Below are 12,301 nucleotides of genomic sequence, written 5' to 3' on the forward strand. Positions count from 1 at the left end.
GGTGTACATTAGTTTTAATGTCATCTATACCAGTGTACCTAGCCATATCCTGCAGAGCCCGGTGATAATACTCTGGTGTGGATTCACCTTCTTTTAGTTTTATTGTAAAGATTTTATTCCACTTTACTATTGCAGGAAAATATACTCCTAACTGTAAGTTGATGCTCTTTACATTATCCTGATTATACTCGTCTGTTAGTGGTACTTCCTCATCTAACTTGCAATCAGCGATAAACTTTAACGAATCAACATTGGGGGATAAACATGCCCTCAAAACTGTCCTCCAATCTTTGTTATTTGGCTCTGCAGAATTTCCTAGCTCGCTAATATACTTTTGACATGCAGCTAAGTCTTTCCTAGGATCAGGGAATTCAGACATCGTTGATCTTAATTCCGTTCGGGAAAAGGGACAGTGCATGGCGATGTTCCTGATAGGAGTTGCTCCTGAAGTGTCAGTTTTCCCATTTGGCACTGCTATTACCCTAACGGGATTAAGTCCAATAACATCATTCTGTGTAGATTCTACAACATGTGGTGAAATGGTTTCAGCATAGTGTGTGGTGCCGTACTTACCAGTCGATACGACCTCACCTGTCCCTCCGCTAGGGGCCTTTGATACTAATCTTACGGGTTGGCTTGTGCCCACTGTGGTTTCTGCTATGGTGGCTGCTAGGGAGAGTGCTGATATTGTTGTGGGCTCATCCTCTTGGTCACAATCCTGGGGAAAGTTCAAAACAGGGTACAACTTGCACGGATTAGTTTTAGCATTAATTACTTTGGTTACATTATCTTTAACTTCTATACATTTAACATAACCCTGAGTGCCATTCTCTGCAACCAATTTCTCTCCAGGTATGTATGGTGGTGGGGGTGCAGTGGCTATCAGTTTCCTGATAGGGTTAGATCCAGCGGCTTGCGCCAACCCCCTTTGTATTTCACCTTCCTGTTGCCACAATGTTAAATAATCATAATGTCTAATACGCCTTTTTGAAGATTTAATCAGGCAAACTCTTCTCTTTAAATTTTGTAACACTTCTGGGTTAAAAGTACCTACCCGGGGAAACTTGTCCCCGTCATGCACAGTCATCCTTTCCCATTCATTGCACAATGTCTCTGTGTGATGACCATATTTCTCACACATGATATACCTTGCCGTCCCGATTGGTCGGTTTACCAAATCAACCTGAACCTCGGTTGATCGCCCCTTACCTGAACAACTGGCCCCCATCTCTGCAGGTGCTGCTTTCACTACCTCTGACTTCAAATCAAAGTCTTCGGCAACCCTTACAAAAACCAAGATGTCCGGGGTAAGGCTGCGGTGGGGGTTTTGCAACGAGGTCCGCCCACTTAACTCCCGCCCACGCTGGCCAATACGGCGACCAAAGTTCCCAGAGGTTCCGTACCCAACCTAGGGCACCTAAGTACGTCTACTTGCTCGGGCGTGTGGGAGTGTCTTACCCTCCCCAGCAAGTATCAGTCGTTGGAATGTCCCTGAGTGATCAGGCTACTTCCCTTAAAATAAAAAAATTACACAAATCACGTTAACAATGTGCAAGACACGCTAATGCACACAGTCACATGCGGTACAATCGTATCTGCACACAAGCAACTAATCTTATGTGCGGAACGATCAACGGAATTGAAAATTTCGGCTGCAAATTCCTTCAGCCTGAGCTTTATTGGCCTATATGGGTCTCGCACCAACCCTCTTCGGTTGTGCTCTCTACTTCTAGTCTGCTGTACCTGAACCTCCTGGTCCTTGACCTCCTGGTCTGTTATGTACAGCAGACTCTACTGCTCATTAATGTCGAGATTAACAAGGGACGCCTCCCAAGCCACCCCACGCTATCACTCTCGCTGGTGTACCTCTTTCTACTGGCCTATGGTTCCCACGTCCGTAATAAAAGAGAAATCTTATATATACACACTCTTACATTCGAACACTCTTATTTCTGTACAGAATTCCTTTCATTCGGTTTTAGCCTAACCCAGAAGAATTGCAACAGAGAAGGTTTTTCTTTTAACTTTAAACTTTTGGATTTGAGATAGATTTGCGTTATTATCGCGTTACTTCCTTATCGCCTACTAAACAATACTATCGTGCGGCTTGTATTATGTGGGTGTATCCGTACGCTCCGTTGCGTAATATACGCTCCGTGCGTCGACCCTTGTTGCGTACGCCCTGCCCTTGTAAGGACACGTGTACACAAACCAAGTACGTCCACAGTAACACACTACACGTTTATCAATGTGAATGATCTTTAACAGCAATCATTCACTGAACACCACCCAAATCTCCCTTGTATTTCTAGGCGAGACTGTGTGCGTGTCTTTTACAAGTATTCCCTTAAATATTACTTTTTATCTTTTAACTATTAATAACAACAAATGTCTCAGCACGTTATCACTAGTATGTGGCAATCAGGAGAATGAGACACGGACAAATAATGCTAAAACAAGAAATACAGGTGTGTGTGCTTATGCGTAAGTACGCAAAACGGAAACTAAACAGGTTTTAAAAGACAATAACGTACTGTTCCTACCTTCCGGTTCCGGATTCCTTCAGCACTCCTTACTAAGCGAAGCAGACGCTTATCTGGTCAGCACTACGAGGGATAACACCTCCCGCCCTTTGCTGACCGATAATGTCTGCTAAAATTACCTAGTGCAGATATGTGAAGAGCGGACGAGGCCCCCAATTGATAAAGCCTATATATTTATCCTATATTAAACACTCTAAAAGGTTAATGAACACAGTACGCAATTGGCGTATGATATACCGTAAGGGTACGCACTTAGCGTAGCTGACGCTTAGCCGTGGACGAGACGCACGAGCGTCACGTTCGCTCACGGCTTAATGCGTAGAGGCAAGCACGCTATAGGCTGCCGACTAACGTAATGATACGCTACCAGCGTAGCGTACGCTCGAGACCACAAGATCATCACAAGCGGCGCTGACGCTCACAGAATTAAACCTTAATAACTATACCACAAGTTATGTACTTATACTGTAAACCTTTGTGCATGGATAAGGTGTAAATGCAACGCAGTGTAACCTTGTTAGTTTAAAAGTTGTATGAGCGTCTGTGACGCTCTGAGAACACTTAGCAATATAATAAACACTCAAATACCGATCTAAGGTTCTAACACCTTTTTAAGGGAGAGAATGAACGTTCAATTGCAAAAGAATACACAATACAAGTTATACACTACCAAACTAACATAGAATACCTAACCGAATTACTACACATAAAATACAATAACGACACAATTTCATTTAAGGGGAAGGAGAGAGAGAGAATGGCTTACAACATATCTAGGAGACAAATATGGCTGCAGAGCACTTACGCACAAGGGGAAACAATATCATGCGCCTTCCTGGATTATCCAGCTCCCGATTATCAGTGATGAGAACCGTTGAGAAGAGTAGAGTGGAGCTGGCCCAGGTCGGCTTGTCTTTATATACACTACACACAATACAGTACAATGGTCCCTACATTCTTATTGTTCATTGGACACAGGAATTTGTCTCCGCATTATAACAAAAGGTCATAGGTTGGTTCATACAGGTGGGCTGTGACTATTTCAAACTGCTCAGGTGGGAGGGAAACTCAGGTTTCCCGCCGCATGGGTAATAAACTGCAAATATAGTAAATGTCCATAAACTTCTTATAGTCATAACTATATTCACGAGCGAGTAATCCGTTTCAAACCAACACCGGAATGTTGCTAATTATATTCTCTTCCGATGGATACTAAACACCACTGTGTAACCCCTGTCTGACCCTTCGTATCAAACAAAGAGGGATCTCTTTGTCTCTGAACATGCTACATTAACTAAACTTTCAGATTCTATCAAAGGGACCATAATCTACAAAATACATTATATGACTAAAATATGTAACGATTGAGTCGCCCGCTAGACGCACACATAAACTCTACCGTAAATGCAAAAAAGTTTTTTTAACCAAGGTTAAAAATCGGGCGCAAGGTGGGCTGGTGTTCTAATTATAGCAGCTGCTAAAAGACAGGTCTAGTCAGTCCTGAAAACACTATACACAATAAACAACAAACAAAGTAGCAGCGCTATGAGGTGTAAATGTAAACATAAATTCAAATCATTCAAAAATAATGGTGGAGATAAACACACGTGGAGCTGTATGAACTGAAGGTGAAAAAATTGGGTTAATTTATTAAAATATCTCATACAATATGTCAATAAAATTGGTATAGGATTGTAAATAAAAAAATAATAAAATACAATGAGCAGGATCACTGTGGGGCTGCCTTAGTTAGACTATCCGTTTTCTTAATTAGTGTGGACTAAATGACGGTATTTTGAGTTAGGTGACAACTGGACTTTTTAACACAGTTCTGATGGCATCAGTGCCACATGATTTACCGCTGGAGGAGGGGGTTCTCTGGATAGCGTCCCTTATAGCGGGTGGAACCATTGCAATCTTGTATCCTCACCAGTATGCGGAGTCCTCAGTGCTGAATGGCAAAGGCTGTGTTGCCAGTTGACAGGTTATTCACCTTTTTCTCTGTGCGTGGTTCGTCAAAGTCCACTAAAGATCCGGATGTCGTGCGTGCAGCTCTCAATTGAAGATAGTGATCCTGAAGCATAAACACCTGACGCGTTTCGCTGCAGTGCCTGCAGCTTTCTCAAAGGTGATCTCATCAGTGTCAGGGCTTCTATATTTATACCCTAAGATGGCCACTGATTGGCCCCACCTGTTCAGTTCATACACCTCCAAAAACGGTCAATCTCCTCCGCAAAACATATACAAACAATACATAAAAATAAAGTGCATAGCAGACTCAATCTTAATTCATAATTTAATTCAATATATATCTAGCAAATCAAAAAATTAAAAATAAAATTTCTCCATCGATACTTATTTCTTCCAGGTTACTATTGATCTTATACTCCCCCTTGTTTTAGTATCTCAGACCAGCATATATATATATATCCTTATAGATACTGTGAGAACATCAGCACCATGATATGCGCCACAAAATTAAAATGTTAGACCACTTAGAAATACACTCACAGATCTCAATGAAAACTATATATAACTTAAAAGAAACAGATAAATATATGATGTGTCAGAATTTTTGAACATATAAAAAAGAAAAAATCAAGTTTTTCAAAACTCATTTATTATGTTTATTATTGTGCTCACTCATTGCCAAATAATGTCAGGAGAATAGAGCCATCTTAAAAATCTTTTGTATCTGAGGATAAAACTGGGGCATTATGTTTGTAATGAACTGTCCATATAAACTGTAATCCACAATGTCTCTTATCCTGTTTTTAGCACACTGACATTGTAATCTAGAAGTCAGGTGACCAATTGTGTATCTGGTTACCAGGCGACGGTAACAACATAAATATTGCCAGAACCAGAATAATAAAATGAAATCACGTAGAAAAATCATATGTACATAAAAATAAACTCCGGGCTTATGTTTACTAATAATTCCCAGTTAAACTATTATACACAATGTCCCTTAACACGGCACCTACATGTCAAATAACCACACTGACAGTATAACTTTGAGGTCAGGTGACCAATTGTTTATATGGTCACCAGGCAACAGACCGGGGATTGAGTCCGTGAACGGAAGTGACGCGATCCGTGCCGAAGGTCTGTTTATCTGACACAGACACGGACGCGCCGCGGTAGTAGAGTGGTGATCGGCTCTAGAATCTATATGAGAGCAGGTAGCATCCAATAGGTGGGGATCATATAACTAGACCAACATCAGCTAAATAAACTTCAGATGATTTGGACACAGTATCTACCTTAAAACAAAAGAAGGGAGGTTGCTAAGCAACAGCACTGTCTGACCCGGAAGTAGTCTGAGATACTAAAACAAGGGGGAGTATAAGATCAATAGTAACCTGGAAGAAATAAGTATCGATGGAGAAATTTTATTTTTAATTTTTTGATTTGCTAGATATATATTGAATTAAATTATGAATTAAGATTGAGTCTGCTATGCACTTTATTTTTATGTATTGTTTGTATATGTTTTGCGGAGGAGATTGACCGTTTTTGGAGCTGTATGAACTGAACAGGTGGGGCCAATCAGTGGCCATCTTAGGGTATAAATATAGAAGCCCTGACACTGAGGAGATCACCTTTGAGAAAGCTGCAGGCACTGCAGCGAAACGCGTCAGGTGTTTATGCTTCAGGATCACCATCTTCAATTGAGAGCTGCACGCACGACATCCGGATCTTTAGTGGACTTTGACGAACCACGCACAGAGAAAAAGGTGAATAACCTGTCAACTGGCAACACAGCCTTTGCCATTCAGCACTGAGGACTCCGCATACTGGTGAGGATACAAGATTGTCATTGGTTCCACCCGCTATAAGGGACGCTATCCAGAGAACCCCCTCCTCCAGCGGTAAATCATGTGGCACTGATGCCATCAGAACTGTGTTAAAAAGTCCAGTTGTCACCTAACTCAAAATACCGTCATTTAGCCCACACTAATTAAGAAAACGGATAGTCTAACTAAGGCAGCCCCACAGTGATCCTGCTCATTGTATTTTATTATTTTTTTATTTACAATCCTATACCAATTTTATTGACATATTGTATGAGATATTTTAATAAATTAACCCAATTTTTTCACCTTCAGTTCATACAGCTCCACGTGTGTTTATCTCCACCATTATTTTTGAATGATTTGAATTTATGTTTACATTTACACCTCATAGCGCTGCTACTTTGTTTGTTGTTTATTGTGTATAGTGTTTTCAGGACTGACTAGACCTGTCTTTTAGCAGCTGCTATAATTAGAACACCAGCCCACCTTGCGCCCGATTTTTAACCTTGGTTAAAAAAACTTTTTTGCATTTACGGTAGAGTTTGTGTGCGTCTAGCGGGCGACTCAATCGTTACATATTTTAGTCATATAATGTATTTTGTAGATTATGGTCCCTTTGATAGAATCTGAAAGTTTAGTTAATGTAGCATGTTCAGAGACAAAGAGATCCCTCTTTGTTTGATACGAAGGGTCAGACAGGGGTTACACAGTGGTGTTTAGTATCCATCGGAAGAGAATATAATTAGCAATATTCCGGTGTTGGTTTGAAACGGATTACTCGCTCGTGAATATAGTTATGACTATAAGAAGTTTATGGACATTTACTATATTTGCAGTTTATTACCCATGCGGCGGGAAACCTGAGTTTCCCTCCCACCTGAGCAGTTTGAAATAGTCACAGCCCACCTGTATGAACCAACCTATGACCTTTTGTTATAATGCGGAGACAAATTCCTGTGTCCAATGAACAATAAGAATGTAGGGACCATTGTACTGTATTGTGTGTAGTGTATATAAAGACAAGCCGACCTGGGCCAGCTCCACTCTACTCTTCTCAACGGTTCTCATCACTGATAATCGGGAGCTGGATAATCCAGGAAGGCGCATGATATTGTTTCCCCTTGTGCGTAAGTGCTCTGCAGCCATATTTGTCTCCTAGATATGTTGTAAGCCATTCTCTCTCTCTCCTTCCCCTTAAATGAAATTGTGTCGTTATTGTATTTTATGTGTAGTAATTCGGTTAGGTATTCTATGTTAGTTTGGTAGTGTATAACTTGTATTGTGTATTCTTTTGCAATTGAACGTTCATTCTCTCCCTTAAAAAGGTGTTAGAACCTTAGATCGGTATTTGAGTGTTTATTATATTGCTAAGTGTTCTCAGAGCGTCACAGACGCTCATACAACTTTTAAACTAACAAGGTTACACTGCGTTGCATTTACACCTTATCCATGCACAAAGGTTTACAGTATAAGTACATAACTTGTGGTATAGTTATTAAGGTTTAATTCTGTGAGCGTCAGCGCCGCTTGTGATGATCTTGTGGTCTCGAGCGTACGCTACGCTGGTAGCGTATCATTACGTTAGTCGGCAGCCTATAGCGTGCTTGCCTCTACGCATTAAGCCGTGAGCGAACGTGCCGCTCGTGCGTCTCGTCCACGGCTAAGCGTCAGCTACGCTAAGTGCGTACCCTTACGGTATATCATACGCCAATTGCGTACTGTGTTCATTAACCTTTTAGAGTGTTTAATATAGGATAAATATATAGGCTTTATCAATTGGGGGCCTCGTCCGCTCTTCACATATCTGCACTAGGTAATTTTAGCAGACATTATCGGTCAGCAAAGGGCGGGAGGTGTTATCCCTCGTAGTGCTGACCAGATAAGCGTCTGCTTCGCTTAGTAAGGAGTGCTGAAGGAATCCGGAACCGGAAGGTAGGAACAGTACGTTATTGTCTTTTAAAACCTGTTTAGTTTCCGTTTTGCGTACTTACGCATAAGCACACACACCTGTATTTCTTGTTTTAGCATTATTTGTCCGTGTCTCATTCTCCTGATTGCCACATACTAGTGATAACGTGCTGAGACATTTGTTGTTATTAATAGTTAAAAGATAAAAAGTAATATTTAAGGGAATACTTGTAAAAGACACGCACACAGTCTCGCCTAGAAATACAAGGGAGATTTGGGTGGTGTTCAGTGAATGATTGCTGTTAAAGATCATTCACATTGATAAACGTGTAGTGTGTTACTGTGGACGTACTTGGTTTGTGTACACGTGTCCTTACAAGGGCAGGGCGTACGCAACAAGGGTCGACGCACGGAGCGTATATTACGCAACGGAGCGTACGGATACACCCACATAATACAAGCCACACGATAGTATTGTTTAGTAGGCGATAAAGTAACGCGATAATAACACAAATCTATCTCAAATCCAAAAGTTTAAAGTTAAAAGAAAAACCTTCTCTGTTGCAATTCTTCTGGGTTAGGCTAAAACCGAATGAAAGGAATTCTGTACAGAAATAAGAGTGTTCGAATGTAAGAGTGTGTATATATAAGATTTCTCTTTTATTACGGAAGTGGGAACCATAGGCCAGTAGAAAGAGGTACACCAGCGAGAGTGATAGCGTGGGGTGGCTTGGGAGGCGTCCCTTGTTAATCTCGACATATTAATGAGCAGTAGAGTCTGCTGTACATAACAGACCAGGAGGTTCAGGTACAGCAGACTAGAAGTAGAGAGCACAACCGAAGAGGGTTGGTGCGAGACCCATATAGGCCAATAAAGCTCAGGCTGAAGGAATTTGCAGCCGAAATTTTCAATTCCGTTGATCGTTCCGCACATAAGATTAGTTGCTTGTGTGCAGATACGATTGTACCGCATGTGACTGTGTGCATTAGCGTGTCTTGCACATTGTTAACGTGATTTGTGTAATTTTTTTATTTTAAGGGAAGTAGCCTGATCACTCAGGGACATTCCAATGACTGATACTTGCTGGGGAGGGTAAGACACTCCCACACGCCCGAGCAAGTAGACGTACTTAGGTGCCCTAGGTTGGGTACGGAACCTCTGGGAACTTTGGTCGCCGTATTGGCCAGCGTGGGCGGGAGTTAAGTGGGCGGACCTCGTTGCAAAACCCCCACCGCAGCCTTACACTGGACATCTTGGTTTTTGTAAGGGTTGCCGAAGACTTTGATTTGAAGTCAGAGGTAGTGAAAGCAGCACCTGCAGAGATGGGGGCCAGTTGTTCAGGTAAGGGGCGATCAACCGAGGTTCAGGTTGATTTGGTAAACCGACCAATCGGGACGGCAAGGTATATCATGTGTGAGAAATATGGTCATCACACAGAGACATTGTGCAATGAATGGGAAAGGATGACTGTGCATGACGGGGACAAGTTTCCCCGGGTAGGTACTTTTAACCCAGAAGTGTTACAAAATTTAAAGAGAAGAGTTTGCCTGATTAAATCTTCAAAAAGGCGTATTAGACATTATGATTATTTAACATTGTGGCAACAGGAAGGTGAAATACAAAGGGGGTTGGCGCAAGCCGCTGGATCTAACCCTATCAGGAAACTTATAGCTACTGCACCTCCACCACCATACATACCTGGAGAGAAATTGGTTGCAGAGAATGGCACTCAGGGTTATGTTAAATGTATAGAAGTTAAAGATAATGTAACCAAAGTAATTAATGCTAAAACTAATCCGTGCAAGTTGTACCCTGTTTTGAACTTTCCCCAGGATTGTGACCAAGAGGATGAGCCCACAACAATATCAGCACTCTCCCTAGCAGCCACCATAGCAGAAACCACAGTGGGCACAAGCCAACCCGTAAGATTAGTATCAAAGGCCCCTAGCGGAGGGACAGGTGAGGTCGTATCGACTGGTAAGTACGGCACCACACACTATGCTGAAACCATTTCACCACATGTTGTAGAATCTACACAGAATGATGTTATTGGACTTAATCCCGTTAGGGTAATAGCAGTGCCAAATGGGAAAACTGACACTTCAGGAGCAACTCCTATCAGGAACATCGCCATGCACTGTCCCTTTTCCCGAACGGAATTAAGATCAACGATGTCTGAATTCCCTGATCCTAGGAAAGACTTAGCTGCATGTCAAAAGTATATTAGCGAGCTAGGAAATTCTGCAGAGCCAAATAACAAAGATTGGAGGACAGTTTTGAGGGCATGTTTATCCCCCAATGTTGATTCGTTAAAGTTTATCGCTGATTGCAAGTTAGATGAGGAAGTACCACTAACAGACGAGTATAATCAGGATAATGTAAAGAGAATCAACTTACAGTTAGGAGTATATTTTCCTGCAATAGTAAAGTGGAATAAAATCTTTACAATAAAACTAAAAGAAGGTGAATCCACACCAGAGTATTATCACCGGGCTCTGCAGGATATGGCTAGGTACACTGGTATAGATGACATTAAAACTAATGTACACCACAGGGAAGTAGCTGTTTCAGTATTAATGGACGGTCTAAAAGAGGTTTTAAGGAATAGAATACAAACCACTAGGCCTGATTGGAGAGGTATGTCGGTGGATGCATTGGGAGAGGCTGCTGCTGGGCATGATCGCAATATCTTCAGACACAGGGAGTCACAGAGTGATAAATTAATGGCTGTCAGCATACAGGCCCTTACTACCAGGCCACCTCAGCCCAGAACTGTGACCCCTGTGGGTAAGTCAAGAGGTATAAAATGTTATAATTGCCACAGAGAGGGACACATGGCACGTGATTGTAAGACAAAACAAATACAAAATTCATATCAACCCCCTAGACAACGACCTGATACGAGACATTGGGATCAAGGACCGCAGGGGCGGAGCTATGAGCCACATGCAGGGGAAATAAAAAGGTATCCCCCAAGAAGAGATTGGCAAATCCCTGATAGTTCCCATCTACCCCCACCACAAGTAATTGCTGCCAGTGCGATTCAGGGAGGCCACCATACCCAATAGGGGTGTGGCCACACCTGTAGTCTGCAGCCAGTGAAATTAATTGCGAGTCTTGGAAGTGAACCCGAGGTCACAATTGATGTAGCTGGTAAATCATTAAATTTCCTTGTAGATACGGGGGCGGCCAAGTCAGTGATAAATTCGACAGTGGGCATGAGAACCACTGGTAAGACAATTCCAGCCATGGGAGTAACGGAAATAGTACAGCACTACCCTGTTAGCAAACCAGCAGAGATTACAATAGGGCCTTTGCATACCAAGCATTCCTTTTTGCTGGCTGCATTGGCACCGACTAATCTCCTGGGAAGAGATTTATTGTGTAAAATGGGGTGCGTCATTTATTGTACTCCTGAAGGTGTATTCTTAGACATACCTGAGAATCACGCTCAGGAAGTACGAGACATGCTAGACTCCCCATCAAAATTAATGTCACATACCGTTATGATAAATAGGAGTCCATCCCAAGTAGAAGAAATTACATCCCAAATACCAGAGTCACTTTGGACTAAAGATGGACAAGACACTGGATTAATGGCAAATGTAGCTCCAGTAGTTGTGCAAGTAAAAGATGGTAGGATAGCTCCAAAAATCCCACAATACCCTCTGAAGCCAGAGGTGGAGTTAGGAGTGTACCCCGTAATAGAGCGCTTGCTACAACAGGGCATTCTGGTAAGAACATCCAGCACTGCCAATAGTCCCATCTTCCCTGTGAAAAAGAGTGGGGGGAGGGGTTACAGGCTAGTGCAGGATCTAAGGGGGATTAACAAAACAGTTGAGAGTCAGTTCCCCGTACTGCCAAATCCAGCTGTCATCCTTATGCAGATCCCTCCCACTGCGAAATTTTTCACTGTAATTGACCTCTGCTCCGCCTTCTTCTCGGTACCTCTGCACCCTGACAGCCAATATTTGTTTGCGTTCACATACAGAGGAGTCCAATACACATGGACTCGATTACCACAAGGTTTCATAGACAGTCCAAGCATT

At 42.2% G+C, this 12,301-nt stretch overlaps 1 protein-coding gene across 1 annotated transcript in view; it reads right to left on the minus strand.

The window, feature by feature from the left end:
- LOC134983212 (zinc finger protein 585A-like) overlaps window positions 1–12,301 on the minus strand; it is a 176,104-nt gene that overhangs the window by 85,249 nt on the left and 78,554 nt on the right. The window lies entirely within an intron of this gene.

This window comes from Pseudophryne corroboree, assembly GCF_028390025.1.
Source record: "Pseudophryne corroboree isolate aPseCor3 chromosome 3 unlocalized genomic scaffold, aPseCor3.hap2 SUPER_3_unloc_10, whole genome shotgun sequence".
NCBI lineage: Eukaryota > Metazoa > Chordata > Amphibia > Anura > Myobatrachidae > Pseudophryne > Pseudophryne corroboree.